Source organism: Pimephales promelas, chromosome 2 (genome assembly GCF_988280905.1).
Source record: "Pimephales promelas chromosome 2, fPimPro1.hap1.1, whole genome shotgun sequence".
In the NCBI taxonomy this organism is placed as follows: domain Eukaryota; kingdom Metazoa; phylum Chordata; class Actinopteri; order Cypriniformes; family Leuciscidae; genus Pimephales; species Pimephales promelas.
In genome coordinates, this window is record NC_142770.1 from 28,615,801 (window position 1) to 28,629,516 (window position 13,716).

The window sequence follows — 13,716 nt, forward strand, 5'->3', positions numbered from 1 at the left end:
TTTTTTGACTGGCAAACCGCTGGTGAGGATTGGGGAGAGGGACAGGGTGCTTCTGACTGAAGGCCTGGGAATTCATACTTACCTGGCAGGGGAGACACCATGATCAGGAAGGTGGTTCACCCAGGGCGAGGCTCGGCCATTGCACTCTGGGTTGTGCTGACCCCTGCGAATTCCCCAAATGTGGGAATCTCGACTGCATAATTTATGGTAGTGGGGGACTGCGTTCGCGCTCTCCCCTGGACAACACTGGTTAAAAGGGCAGATTGTTAAAGCTCCACTTGAGGTTCTTTTTTTTTTTTTTTTTCTCCACTTCTTCAATATCCAGAGGCAGTCCAGAGAGTTGAACTGCGGCGGTTGCTCGAGAGATACGAAACAGTCTAGGACCGGTCTGTGTGAGGAGGGTTTTCTTTTTTCTCCTCAATTCTTCAAATAGTCTCCAATATTTGACGGACGACTTAGTTCACAGCAGTTGTCCTGGAGGCAAAGTTGTTCGGAATGAGGAGTTCTATCATGTGGTATGAAAACATTGTGCGCGTGTGAAACGTCACGTGATATACAGCCACCCATGTTGTGTTTTTTTCTGTTTACAGCGCCACCAAGTGGCCAGTCGCCGCATTCCTCTTCACGTGACCACGGGCTGAGCCCGTACACAGGTGTACCGAGTTGGGTGCAATTGTCTCATTCCGTTGGAGAGTTATAGCCGTTTAAGTAAAGCCCGCCTCGCCCACCCCCAACGTTTTGGCGTACCGTCGCCAACGTGGATGGAAATTCCAACTGTTTCCCGATCCCTGTTGGCAGTCGGACTCCAGAGAATCTTTCTGCACCGGTTTGGGTCAGATCGGGCAAAAAACCTAGGACTAGTGTGCAAAAGTAGGTTTTTCAGAAAATCCAAAATACCCGAAAATCTCGCCAGCGCGACCACCCAATCCGAGGCATGCATCTTGTTCGGCTCGAGCCAAGGATTCCGGTGATGTAAGACACTTGGGTCTGCGACCGACGGTCGAGGAGTTACGAGCCATTTCGTACTTTTGATCGCTGCAGCGCCACCTTGGGGCCGATCGGGGCGAGCCTTGGTGAGGTTGTAGTACCGGGCCGGTCCTACCATCCCTCAGAGTTTCAAGTCTCTACCACGGACGCTTTGGTCCGCCCGCTCACTTTTAAGGCGGAATGTTGATGATCCAAAATCCCAGGTTGCACTCCAGAGTGTCGTGCTGTGCACTCTGTTGTGATCCATTTTCGGTGTCAACCAATCTGAGCTGAGCTTGTTTGCCGGCGACCTTAGACCCTCTCGCCGCGGCCCAGGTGGGCGTGGCCTTTGCCGGCTCCCCCGCCTCGGCGTCGCTGCGTCATCGCTTCTCGGCCTTTTGGCTAAGATCAAGTGTAGTATCTGTTCTTATCAGTTTAATATCTGATACGTGCCCTACCCGGGCACCACATATTAAATTGATTTTTGGTCCTGGGAGATGGAATAGGGGCTTGCTCCGTCCACTCCACGCATCGACCCGGTATTGCAGTACTTCTGGGAACGGTGCACCCTCCTAAAGTGTTCAATGAAAGAGTTGTAGTGGTCTTGTGTGGCAGAAGGTGATAATGGAGCTAGTGTGAGTGGGTGTTGTAGGTGATCATGTGCTATACTAGCCTGGGTAGAATTGTGGTGTAAAAACAAGACAAAAATGAACCCCTGTTCCTCTGTCAGTTTAACATCTGATCCATCCACTATTCGGGGACGGCGCATTATGTACATTTATGGCTCATGGAGCCGGATGCGGAGCGTGCAAAAAAAAAAAAAGCCCCTTTTTTGACTGGCAAACCGCTGGTGAGGATTGGGGAGAGGGACAGGGTGCTTCTGACTGAAGGCCTGGGAATTCATACTTACCTGGCAGGGGAGACACCATGATCAGGAAGGTGGTTCACCCAGGGCGAGGCTCGGCCATTGCACTCTGGGTTGTGCTGACCCCTGCGAATTCCCCAAATGTGGGAATCTCGACTGCATAATTTATGGTAGTGGGGGACTGCGTTCGCGCTCTCCCCTGGACAACACTGGTTAAAAGGGCAGATTGTTAAAGCTCCACTTGAGGTTCTTTTTTTTTTTTTTTTTTTTTCTCCACTTCTTCAATATCCAGAGGCAGTCCAGAGAGTTGAACTGCGGCGGTTGCTCGAGAGATACGAAACAGTCTAGGACCGGTCTGTGTGAGGAGGGTTTTCTTTTTTCTCCTCAATTCTTCAAATAGTCTCCAATATTTGACGGACGACTTAGTTCACAGCAGTTGTCCTGGAGGCAAAGTTGTTCGGAATGAGGAGTTCTATCATGTGGTATGAAAACATTGTGCGCGTGTGAAACGTCACGTGATATACAGCCACCCATGTTGTGTTTTTTTCTGTTTACAGCGCCACCAAGTGGCCAGTCGCCGCATTCCTCTTCACGTGACCACGGGCTGAGCCCGTACACAGGTGTACCGAGTTGGGTGCAATTGTCTCATTCCGTTGGAGAGTTATAGCCGTTTAAGTAAAGCCCGCCTCGCCCACCCCCAACGTTTTGGCGTACCGTCGCCAACGTGGATGGAAATTCCAACTGTTTCCCGATCCCTGTTGGCAGTCGGACTCCAGAGAATCTTTCTGCACCGGTTTGGGTCAGATCGGGCAAAAAACCTAGGACTAGTGTGCAAAAGTAGGTTTTTCAGAAAATCCAAAATATCCGAAAATCTCGCCAGCGCGACCACCCAATCCGAGGCATGCATCTTGTTCGGCTCGAGCCAAGGATTCCGGTGATGTAAGACACTTGGGTCTGCGACCGACGGTCGAGGAGTTACGAGCCATTTCGTACTTTTGATCGCTGCAGCGCCACCTTGGGGCCGATCGGGGCGAGCCTTGGTGAGGTTGTAGTACCGGGCCGGTCCTACCATCCCTCAGAGTTTCAAGTCTCTACCACGGACGCTTTGGTCCGCCCGCTCACTTTTAAGGCGGAATGTTGATGATCCAAAATCCCAGGTTGCACTCCAGAGTGTCGTGCTGTGCACTCTGTTGTGATCCATTTTCGGTGTCAACCAATCTGAGCTGAGCTTGTTTGCCGGCGACCTTAGACCCTCTCGCCGCGGCCCAGGTGGGCGTGGCCTTTGCCGGCTCCCCCGCCTCGGCGTCGCTGCGTCATCGCTTCTCGGCCTTTTGGCTAAGATCAAGTGTAGTATCTGTTCTTATCAGTTTAATATCTGATACGTGCCCTACCCGGGCACCACATATTAAATTGATTTTTGGTCCTGGGAGATGGAATAGGGGCTTGCTCCGTCCACTCCACGCATCGACCCGGTATTGCAGTACTTCTGGGAACGGTGCACCCTCCTAAAGTGTTCAATGAAAGAGTTGTAGTGGTCTTGTGTGGCAGAAGGTGATAATGGAGCTAGTGTGAGTGGGTGTTGTAGGTGATCATGTGCTATACTAGCCTGGGTAGAATTGTGGTGTAAAAACAAGACAAAAATGAACCCCTGTTCCTCTGTCAGTTTAACATCTGATCCATCCACTATTCGGGGACGGCGCATTATGTACATTTATGGCTCATGGAGCCGGATGCGGAGCGTGCAAAAAAAAAAAAAGCCCCTTTTTTGACTGGCAAACCGCTGGTGAGGATTGGGGAGAGGGACAGGGTGCTTCTGACTGAAGGCCTGGGAATTCATACTTACCTGGCAGGGGAGACACCATGATCAGGAAGGTGGTTCACCCAGGGCGAGGCTCGGCCATTGCACTCTGGGTTGTGCTGACCCCTGCGAATTCCCCAAATGTGGGAATCTCGACTGCATAATTTATGGTAGTGGGGGACTGCGTTCGCGCTCTCCCCTGGACAACACTGGTTAAAAGGGCAGATTGTTAAAGCTCCACTTGAGGTTCTTTTTTTTTTTTTTTTTTTTTCTCCACTTCTTCAATATCCAGAGGCAGTCCAGAGAGTTGAACTGCGGCGGTTGCTCGAGAGATACGAAACAGTCTAGGACCGGTCTGTGTGAGGAGGGTTTTCTTTTTTCTCCTCAATTCTTCAAATAGTCTCCAATATTTGACGGACGACTTAGTTCACAGCAGTTGTCCTGGAGGCAAAGTTGTTCGGAATGAGGAGTTCTATCATGTGGTATGAAAACATTGTGCGCGTGTGAAACGTCACGTGATATACAGCCACCCATGTTGTGTTTTTTTCTGTTTACAGCGCCACCAAGTGGCCAGTCGCCGCATTCCTCTTCACGTGACCACGGGCTGAGCCCGTACACAGGTGTACCGAGTTGGGTGCAATTGTCTCATTCCGTTGGAGAGTTATAGCCGTTTAAGTAAAGCCCGCCTCGCCCACCCCCAACGTTTTGGCGTACCGTCGCCAACGTGGATGGAAATTCCAACTGTTTCCCGATCCCTGTTGGCAGTCGGACTCCAGAGAATCTTTCTGCACCGGTTTGGGTCAGATCGGGCAAAAAACCTAGGACTAGTGTGCAAAAGTAGGTTTTTCAGAAAATCCAAAATATCCGAAAATCTCGCCAGCGCGACCACCCAATCCGAGGCATGCATCTTGTTCGGCTCGAGCCAAGGATTCCGGTGATGTAAGACACTTGGGTCTGCGACCGACGGTCGAGGAGTTACGAGCCATTTCGTACTTTTGATCGCTGCAGCGCCACCTTGGGGCCGATCGGGGCGAGCCTTGGTGAGGTTGTAGTACCGGGCCGGTCCTACCATCCCTCAGAGTTTCAAGTCTCTACCACGGACGCTTTGGTCCGCCCGCTCACTTTTAAGGCGGAATGTTGATGATCCAAAATCCCAGGTTGCACTCCAGAGTGTCGTGCTGTGCACTCTGTTGTGATCCATTTTCGGTGTCAACCAATCTGAGCTGAGCTTGTTTGCCGGCGACCTTAGACCCTCTCGCCGCGGCCCAGGTGGGCGTGGCCTTTGCCGGCTCCCCCGCCTCGGCGTCGCTGCGTCATCGCTTCTCGGCCTTTTGGCTAAGATCAAGTGTAGTATCTGTTCTTATCAGTTTAATATCTGATACGTGCCCTACCCGGGCACCACATATTAAATTGATTTTTGGTCCTGGGAGATGGAATAGGGGCTTGCTCCGTCCACTCCACGCATCGACCCGGTATTGCAGTACTTCTGGGAACGGTGCACCCTCCTAAAGTGTTCAATGAAAGAGTTGTAGTGGTCTTGTGTGGCAGAAGGTGATAATGGAGCTAGTGTGAGTGGGTGTTGTAGGTGATCATGTGCTATACTAGCCTGGGTAGAATTGTGGTGTAAAAACAAGACAAAAATGAACCCCTGTTCCTCTGTCAGTTTAACATCTGATCCATCCACTATTCGGGGACGGCGCATTATGTACATTTATGGCTCATGGAGCCGGATGCGGAGCGTGCAAAAAAAAAAAAAGCCCCTTTTTTGACTGGCAAACCGCTGGTGAGGATTGGGGAGAGGGACAGGGTGCTTCTGACTGAAGGCCTGGGAATTCATACTTACCTGGCAGGGGAGACACCATGATCAGGAAGGTGGTTCACCCAGGGCGAGGCTCGGCCATTGCACTCTGGGTTGTGCTGACCCCTGCGAATTCCCCAAATGTGGGAATCTCGACTGCATAATTTATGGTAGTGGGGGACTGCGTTCGCGCTCTCCCCTGGACAACACTGGTTAAAAGGGCAGATTGTTAAAGCTCCACTTGAGGTTCTTTTTTTTTTTTTTTTTTTTTTTTTCCACTTCTTCAATATCCAGAGGCAGTCCAGAGAGTTGAACTGCGGCGGTTGCTCGAGAGATACGAAACAGTCTAGGACCGGTCTGTGTGAGGAGGGTTTTCTTTTTTCTCCTCAATTCTTCAAATAGTCTCCAATATTTGACGGACGACTTAGTTCACAGCAGTTGTCCTGGAGGCAAAGTTGTTCGGAATGAGGAGTTCTATCATGTGGTATGAAAACATTGTGCGCGTGTGAAACGTCACGTGATATACAGCCACCCATGTTGTGTTTTTTTCTGTTTACAGCGCCACCAAGTGGCCAGTCGCCGCATTCCTCTTCACGTGACCACGGGCTGAGCCCGTACACAGGTGTACCGAGTTGGGTGCAATTGTCTCATTCCGTTGGAGAGTTATAGCCGTTTAAGTAAAGCCCGCCTCGCCCACCCCCAACGTTTTGGCGTACCGTCGCCAACGTGGATGGAAATTCCAACTGTTTCCCGATCCCTGTTGGCAGTCGGACTCCAGAGAATCTTTCTGCACCGGTTTGGGTCAGATCGGGCAAAAAACCTAGGACTAGTGTGCAAAAGTAGGTTTTTCAGAAAATCCAAAATACCCGAAAATCTCGCCAGCGCGACCACCCAATCCGAGGCATGCATCTTGTTCGGCTCGAGCCAAGGATTCCGGTGATGTAAGACACTTGGGTCTGCGACCGACGGTCGAGGAGTTACGAGCCATTTCGTACTTTTGATCGCTGCAGCGCCACCTTGGGGCCGATCGGGGCGAGCCTTGGTGAGGTTGTAGTACCGGGCCGGTCCTACCATCCCTCAGAGTTTCAAGTCTCTACCACGGACGCTTTGGTCCGCCCGCTCACTTTTAAGGCGGAATGTTGATGATCCAAAATCCCAGGTTGCACTCCAGAGTGTCGTGCTGTGCACTCTGTTGTGATCCATTTTCGGTGTCAACCAATCTGAGCTGAGCTTGTTTGCCGGCGACCTTAGACCCTCTCTCCGCGGCCCAGGTGGGCGTGGCCTTTGCCGGCTCCCCCGCCTCGGCGTCGCTGCGTCATCGCTTCTCGGCCTTTTGGCTAAGATCAAGTGTAGTATCTGTTCTTATCAGTTTAATATCTGATACGTGCCCTACCCGGGCACCACATATTAAATTGATTTTTGGTCCTGGGAGATGGAATAGGGGCTTGCTCCGTCCACTCCACGCATCGACCCGGTATTGCAGTACTTCTGGGAACGGTGCACCCTCCTAAAGTGTTCAATGAAAGAGTTGTAGTGGTCTTGTGTGGCAGAAGGTGATAATGGAGCTAGTGTGAGTGGGTGTTGTAGGTGATCATGTGCTATACTAGCCTGGGTAGAATTGTGGTGTAAAAACAAGACAAAAATGAACCCCTGTTCCTCTGTCAGTTTAACATCTGATCCATCCACTATTCGGGGACGGCGCATTATGTACATTTATGGCTCATGGAGCCGGATGCGGAGCGTGCAAAAAAAAAAAAAGCCCCTTTTTTGACTGGCAAACCGCTGGTGAGGATTGGGGAGAGGGACAGGGTGCTTCTGACTGAAGGCCTGGGAATTCATACTTACCTGGCAGGGGAGACACCATGATCAGGAAGGTGGTTCACCCAGGGCGAGGCTCGGCCATTGCACTCTGGGTTGTGCTGACCCCTGCGAATTCCCCAAATGTGGGAATCTCGACTGCATAATTTATGGTAGTGGGGGACTGCGTTCGCGCTCTCCCCTGGACAACACTGGTTAAAAGGGCAGATTGTTAAAGCTCCACTTGAGGTTCTTTTTTTTTTCTTTTTTTTTTTCTCCACTTCTTCAATATCCAGAGGCAGTCCAGAGAGTTGAACTGCGGCGGTTGCTCGAGAGATACGAAACAGTCTAGGACCGGTCTGTGTGAGGAGGGTTTTCTTTTTTCTCCTCAATTCTTCAAATAGTCTCCAATATTTGACGGACGACTTAGTTCACAGCAGTTGTCCTGGAGGCAAAGTTGTTCGGAATGAGGAGTTCTATCATGTGGTATGAAAACATTGTGCGCGTGTGAAACGTCACGTGATATACAGCCACCCATGTTGTGTTTTTTTCTGTTTACAGCGCCACCAAGTGGCCAGTCGCCGCATTCCTCTTCACGTGACCACGGGCTGAGCCCGTACACAGGTGTACCGAGTTGGGTGCAATTGTCTCATTCCGTTGGAGAGTTATAGCCGTTTAAGTAAAGCCCGCCTCGCCCACCCCCAACGTTTTGGCATACCGTCGCCAACGTGGATGGAAATTCCAACTGTTTCCCGATCCCTGTTGGCAGTCGGACTCCAGAGAATCTTTCTGCACCGGTTTGGGTCAGATCGGGCAAAAAACCTAGGACTAGTGTGCAAAAGTAGGTTTTTCAGAAAATCCAAAATACCCGAAAATCTCGCCAGCGCGACCACCCAATCCGAGGCATGCATCTTGTTCGGCTCGAGCCAAGGATTCCGGTGATGTAAGACACTTGGGTCTGCGACCGACGGTCGAGGAGTTACGAGCCATTTCGTACTTTTGATCGCTGCAGCGCCACCTTGGGGCCGATCGGGGCGAGCCTTGGTGAGGTTGTAGTACCGGGCCGGTCCTACCATCCCTCAGAGTTTCAAGTCTCTACCACGGACGCTTTGGTCCGCCCGCTCACTTTTAAGGCGGAATGTTGATGATCCAAAATCCCAGGTTGCACTCCAGAGTGTCGTGCTGTGCACTCTGTTGTGATCCATTTTCGGTGTCAACCAATCTGAGCTGAGCTTGTTTGCCGGCGACCTTAGACCCTCTCGCCGCGGCCCAGGTGGGCGTGGCCTTTGCCGGCTCCCCCGCCTCGGCGTCGCTGCGTCATCGCTTCTCGGCCTTTTGGCTAAGATCAAGTATCTTGTCAGACGGTTGAGACTGCGATCGCCTCTTGTGGGACTTGGTCTCGTGTGTTGCTTGTCACACGGGACATACACCCTTCAGGAGGTATAGTGACAAGCGGCTTTTTATTGACGACTCGTTTTGCGAGGAATCCTCTGGTTTTTAAGGTAAGCAGGTTTTAATTTATTTATTATTGTGTATTTATTGTTTGAATTTTAGCCGCAGCGGGCTGGTGGTGCCTCCAACATGTCGGCTGCTCGTGCCGGCGTGAGGAGGCACCACAGCGTGCGTTTTAATTTCAAGCCAAAAGAGGATGGTACTCTCCTGACTTGTTCTAGATTGGATTTTTCACGGAAGTACATCCAACAGACTCTAGGTTTTAAAGCAATGGATATAAACTGTTTGTTGACTCTGCCCCAAAATCGGGGTTTTGATGTAAGTTTTGCATCCGCTAATCTGCTGAATACTTTCTGGTCTCGGTTTGAAACATGCAAAGCCAATTTCTCCATGTTCACAGTGGAAAAGCTGACTGATAATTCACTGAAAGTTGTGATTGTCAGGATGTTTAATGAAACTGTGAGTGGAGAGGACATTGTTGTGTGGTTGGCAAGATATTGCTCTATTCGCGGACAACCAGTCAAGGTATTAGACGAAGACGGTATCTGGAGCTGTGCGTGGAGAGTGCCCATACAACAATGGGCAGATCCCAACAGCTACCATGGCCTAGGTCAAATACCATCAATGATTGTGTTGGGGGAGAATAGAGGCTACATTCACTACCAAGGGATGCCCAAGCTATGTCGTAAGTGTGGCAAACTTGGACATCTCGCCGAGGCATGTCAGGAAATAATTTGCAGAAAGTGTAGAGAGATTGGGCACACCTTTGAAGAGTGCCACAATGGCAGAAAGTGCAATCTTTGTGGAGAGTCATCCCATCTCTACAGAGATTGCCCGAAAAGTTTTGCCAACAAACTTAAAAGCAACAAAATGGCCGCCCCACAAACAGATCAAAGGGAAGAACAAAGGAAGGAGGAGGTGATCCCTGAGGTTTTGGCGGGAATTTCAAATTCCCAGCCAGCCTCAGGGATTGGTCAGGAAAGAGGAAGTGGGGCGGCCACAGGGGCGGAGCCACAAATGGAAACGGAACAGGGGGAGGAAACCACTCCCAGGCTAGACAAAGGCAAAGAAATAGAAAATGGAGAGGACGAAACGGTTTCCTCCCTCAATACCGTCTCGGAGGTGAGTATGCCCTCCAGTGGGAGTGAAGTTGAATCTTCACTCCCAAATGCTCAAGTGCAGAAGAGAACTGCGGGATCTCCTCTGTGTATAACAGTGGAGAAAAGGCAGAGGGCCACACTTTGGCCAGATAGTTCCTCCCCGGAAGTTCTGGACCGCGTCTGGCCCTCAGAATCCCCCAATGAAGTTTCCTTTCTGCATTTCAAGCTGAGAACATCGACACCGAAAGGGTCACAAGAGTTCAGCTCTGTGGATCCGGAGGTGTCAAACTCTTGCCCCCCTGAACCCAGTCCCCATGGGAGAGGGGAGAGGCAGGAGGCACAGGGAATTATATGATTTTATTTGTTTAAAGTTGTAACCTTTTAAAAAATGTATGTTTTAAGCTCCATGCCTTTCTATTTAATACTGCTCATGGCCCTCACAATCTCGACTATCAATGTGAGAAGTGTGAGGTCCACGTCTCGAGCACAGAGCATTTTTACCTTTCTAAAATCATGTAATTCAGATATGTTTTTATTACAAGAGTGTGCTTTGCCTTTTTTAACTCAGTACAGGAAATGGGAAGAGATGTGGACCTCTGGACCCTCAATATGGAGTGGGTCAAATTTTAATCGAAACGATGGAGTCGCTATACTGATTAAAAATCCCAATATCTTGGTAAAGGGCAGCACAGTGGTGAGGGACGGACGGGCACTTTTAGCAAACATGACCTTTTTAGGGAGGGATTTTAAAGTGTGCAATGTATATGGTTTTACGGAAATAAATGAAAGGTATGAGCTTTTAGAGGACTTGCAGCCCCACATGCTGGGGAGGGCTCCCCTTGTAGTAGCAGGGGATTTTAACTGTGTTTTAACTAGAGCAGATAGGAAAAGAACAGGGGATGATTTTAGAGTGGACAAAACATCAGTTTTACTGCAAAGCTTAGTCAGAGATTTTAAACTAGTTGACTGTTTTAAAAGTCTGCATCCAAGAGAGGAGGGCTTCACCTGGATCAGTGGTGATGGCACCAAAGCCTCTCGTATTGACTATGTTTTTACATGTGAATGCCCACCAACTGATGCTAGATTGACTCCCGTTTACTTTTCTGATCACGCAATGCTATCCTGCACCCTTGCACTAACCACGGACGTGACAGTAGGCAGAGGGATTTGGAAACTAAACTGCTCCCTGTTGCAGGATGAAGAGATAGTCAGAGAATACAGGGAGCAGTTTAGCCAATGGCAGACTCTCCAAGACTTCTTTGATTCACGAGCACTGTGGTGGGAAATGGTGAAGGGTAGGACTCAGATGTTTTTTAGAAAGAAGGGAAAAGAGAAGAGAAAAAAGGAAAAGAGGTGCATGGTGGGGCTGCAAAAGAGGTTACAACGATATTTTAATCTTTTAAACAATGGTCTTGATTTTAGTAAAGAAATAAATGAAATTAAAAGAGTAATGTCTGCTTATGAACAAGAAAAAAGTAAAGGAGTAATACTTAGAAGTAAAGAACAAGAGTTGGAAGAAGGTGAAAAATGTACACGCTATTTTTTTAAAAAGATTATAACAAAAGGTGGGGGAATAACAAGATTAAAAACAGGTGTGGAAGAAGTGAAAGATACAGAGGGAATTTTAAAGCAAGTGGAACATTTCTTCTCAGAATTATACAATGAAAAAATAGTGGAAGAGGATGCAGTAAAAGAAATACTAACTCTCTTAGAAACAAAAATTAATAAGGAGTGTGCCTTTTTAACACAGGATTTTACGGTTCTCGAGTTGACAGAATGTAGAAAGGGTTTTAAAAAGGGGAAGTCCCCAGGGATGGATGGACTTCCCCTGGAATTTTATGAAACATTCTGGGACATTTTAGCACACAATCTATTGACCGTTTTTAAAGAGTTTGACAGACTGGACATATTACCCGACAGTTTTAGATCAGGGATAGTATCACTTCTACACAAGAAAGGAGACAAAGCAGACTTAAAAAATTGGAGACCAATCACCCTTTTAAATTTTGACTGTAAAATTTTTAGTAAACTTTTAGCTAGTCGTATGTCAAAAATCTTAGAGGACGTGATCCACCCGGATCAAGCGTGCGCTGTGCCAGGGAGGAAGATCACGGACAGCCTGATTTTGATAAGGGACGCAATCTGTTTTGCGAGAGACAGAAACAATCGGCTTATAGTTCTAAATTTAGACTTTGAGAAAGCATTTGACAGAGTCTCGCACCAATACCTGTTTCAGGTACTGGAAAAATTGGGGCTGCCAGGGAGGGTTCTAAAGTGGGTGGGGATGCTGTATAAAGACATAACCAGCAGAATTCTTGTAAATGGGCACCTGACAAAAGCAGTAACTGTATGCAGCGGCGTCCGTCAAGGGTGTCCGTTATCTCCGCTCCTGTATGTGGTTTGCATCGAACCACTGGCACAACTCTTGAGAAGGGACCAATGGATCAAAGGACTGAAAATTCCAGGTACAAAAGGACTGACGGACTTAAAATGTGTTTTATACATGGACGATGTGACAATTTTAACAACTGACCTTTTATCAGTACAGAGAGCACTTGACCTGACTGACCAGTACGGGCGAGCCTCTGGAGCAAAACTCAATAGAAATAAGTCCGAGGCCCAGCTTTTTGGACCATGGGGTGACATAGACGCGACAGGACTAGACGTGAATTTTAAGGAAACTGACATTAGGATTTTAGGAGTAAAGTTTGACAAAGAGGGGGGCGGACAAGGAAATTGGACAGAAATGGTAGGGAAAGTTAGACAACGACTGGGCTTTTGGAGACTACGGACACTGACAATGGAAGGAAAAATTTTAATTTATAAAGCTGTGATCTTACCCTTGTTTTTATTGCTTTGCTCTGTTTTTAGGCCACCAAGGTTCTTCCTCCTGACAGTCGAGAGGGCAGTGTTTTATTTCTTCTGGGGGTCAAAGTGGGAGCGCCTCAAAAGAGAAGTTGTGAAGAAGAGGAAAGAGAATGGAGGGAAAGGCCTCCCCGACCCCTATCTTTTTTTAGCAAGTAGATTCACAGCACTGCATTTTAAATATGCAATAAACCCCTCCAGAGAAAACAAAACTGCAGCAATGGTCAGATTTTGGATGGGGTCATATCTGCGTAGTTTGAAAGTTTTACCTGTCGACCTGACTGTCCCAGTGTCTTTTAACCTTCCACAAGAATATTGTTTTATTAAAACCTTTTTAAAAAGACACGATTTAGAGAATCAGGATGTCAACGTTTTAACAAATCATAAGTCTCTCATCTCTCTTGTGCAGGATCGGGAATCGGTGTGTCCGGTTCCAGGCCTCACACTAGGTGAGGCCAAAGACGTTTGGAGGAACGCAGCCCACCCGGCTCTCCAGAACAGGCTTAAGGACTTGTCGTGGATGGTGGCCCATGAGATCCTCCCGGTCAGGGCGGTTATGCACTCCAGAGGCATGGCCAAAAACTCCACCTGCCCACGGTCCGGATGTGGTTCCCCGGAGACCGTCTACCATCTGCTCTGGGAGTGCGGTGCTGCGCGGGACCTGTGGGCCAAGACCAGCCCCCTGTATTTCCCGTGCCTGCCGGCGGGTCGGGCCCAGATGGGATACAGGCTCGCCATCCTGGGGGTGGGTCAGGGCTTGAAGGAGCTAACATCACAGCAATTTACCTCGCTCTGGCTCACCCTCAACCACATCAAGGATGCCATCTGGGCCACCAGAAACCTGCTGGTGGGGAAACGCGTTACGGTGCCCCTCCACGCGTGCGAGCGAATAGTTAGATCTGCGCTGCAGGAGGCGCCGGACGTCGTTATTCGGATGGGGGGGCTGGGGTCACACCAAAGAGGTCCCGGCCACCCCCGACCCTGGCCGCCCGTAGATGCACCCTCACCACACCGGCTACGGGAACAGCGGGCCAGCGGGCCGGAGGAGAGGGGATCTCCGCTGGGCATCAGAAGC

The 13,716-nt window shown here is 49.3% G+C and overlaps 9 non-coding genes across 9 annotated transcripts; all 9 read left to right on the plus strand.

Annotated features, from left to right (window-relative positions):
• Positions 1-74: 74 nt before the first annotated feature.
• Positions 75-239, plus strand: LOC148996635 (U1 spliceosomal RNA). The gene has a single exon (XR_016150416.1). It is a non-coding gene; the product is annotated as a U1 spliceosomal RNA (small nuclear RNA).
• Positions 240-1,348: 1,109 nt separating this feature from the next.
• On the plus strand, positions 1,349-1,539 carry LOC148996636 (U2 spliceosomal RNA). Its single transcript, XR_016148582.1, has one exon. It is a non-coding gene; the product is annotated as a U2 spliceosomal RNA (small nuclear RNA).
• A 329-nt stretch (positions 1,540-1,868) lies between these two features.
• On the plus strand, positions 1,869-2,033 carry LOC148996637 (U1 spliceosomal RNA). Its single transcript, XR_016150417.1, has one exon. It is a non-coding gene; the product is annotated as a U1 spliceosomal RNA (small nuclear RNA).
• Positions 2,034-3,146: 1,113 nt separating this feature from the next.
• On the plus strand, positions 3,147-3,337 carry LOC148996638 (U2 spliceosomal RNA). The gene has a single exon (XR_016148584.1). It is a non-coding gene; the product is annotated as a U2 spliceosomal RNA (small nuclear RNA).
• A 329-nt stretch (positions 3,338-3,666) lies between these two features.
• LOC148996639 (U1 spliceosomal RNA) lies at positions 3,667-3,831 on the plus strand. The gene has a single exon (XR_016150418.1). It is a non-coding gene; the product is annotated as a U1 spliceosomal RNA (small nuclear RNA).
• A 1,113-nt stretch (positions 3,832-4,944) lies between these two features.
• On the plus strand, positions 4,945-5,135 carry LOC148996640 (U2 spliceosomal RNA). Its single transcript, XR_016148586.1, has one exon. It is a non-coding gene; the product is annotated as a U2 spliceosomal RNA (small nuclear RNA).
• Positions 5,136-5,464: 329 nt separating this feature from the next.
• LOC148996641 (U1 spliceosomal RNA) lies at positions 5,465-5,629 on the plus strand. The gene has a single exon (XR_016150419.1). It is a non-coding gene; the product is annotated as a U1 spliceosomal RNA (small nuclear RNA).
• A 1,115-nt stretch (positions 5,630-6,744) lies between these two features.
• Positions 6,745-6,935, plus strand: LOC148996642 (U2 spliceosomal RNA). The gene has a single exon (XR_016148590.1). It is a non-coding gene; the product is annotated as a U2 spliceosomal RNA (small nuclear RNA).
• A 329-nt stretch (positions 6,936-7,264) lies between these two features.
• Positions 7,265-7,429, plus strand: LOC148996643 (U1 spliceosomal RNA). The gene has a single exon (XR_016150420.1). It is a non-coding gene; the product is annotated as a U1 spliceosomal RNA (small nuclear RNA).
• The last annotated feature ends 6,287 nt before the right edge of the window (positions 7,430-13,716 follow it).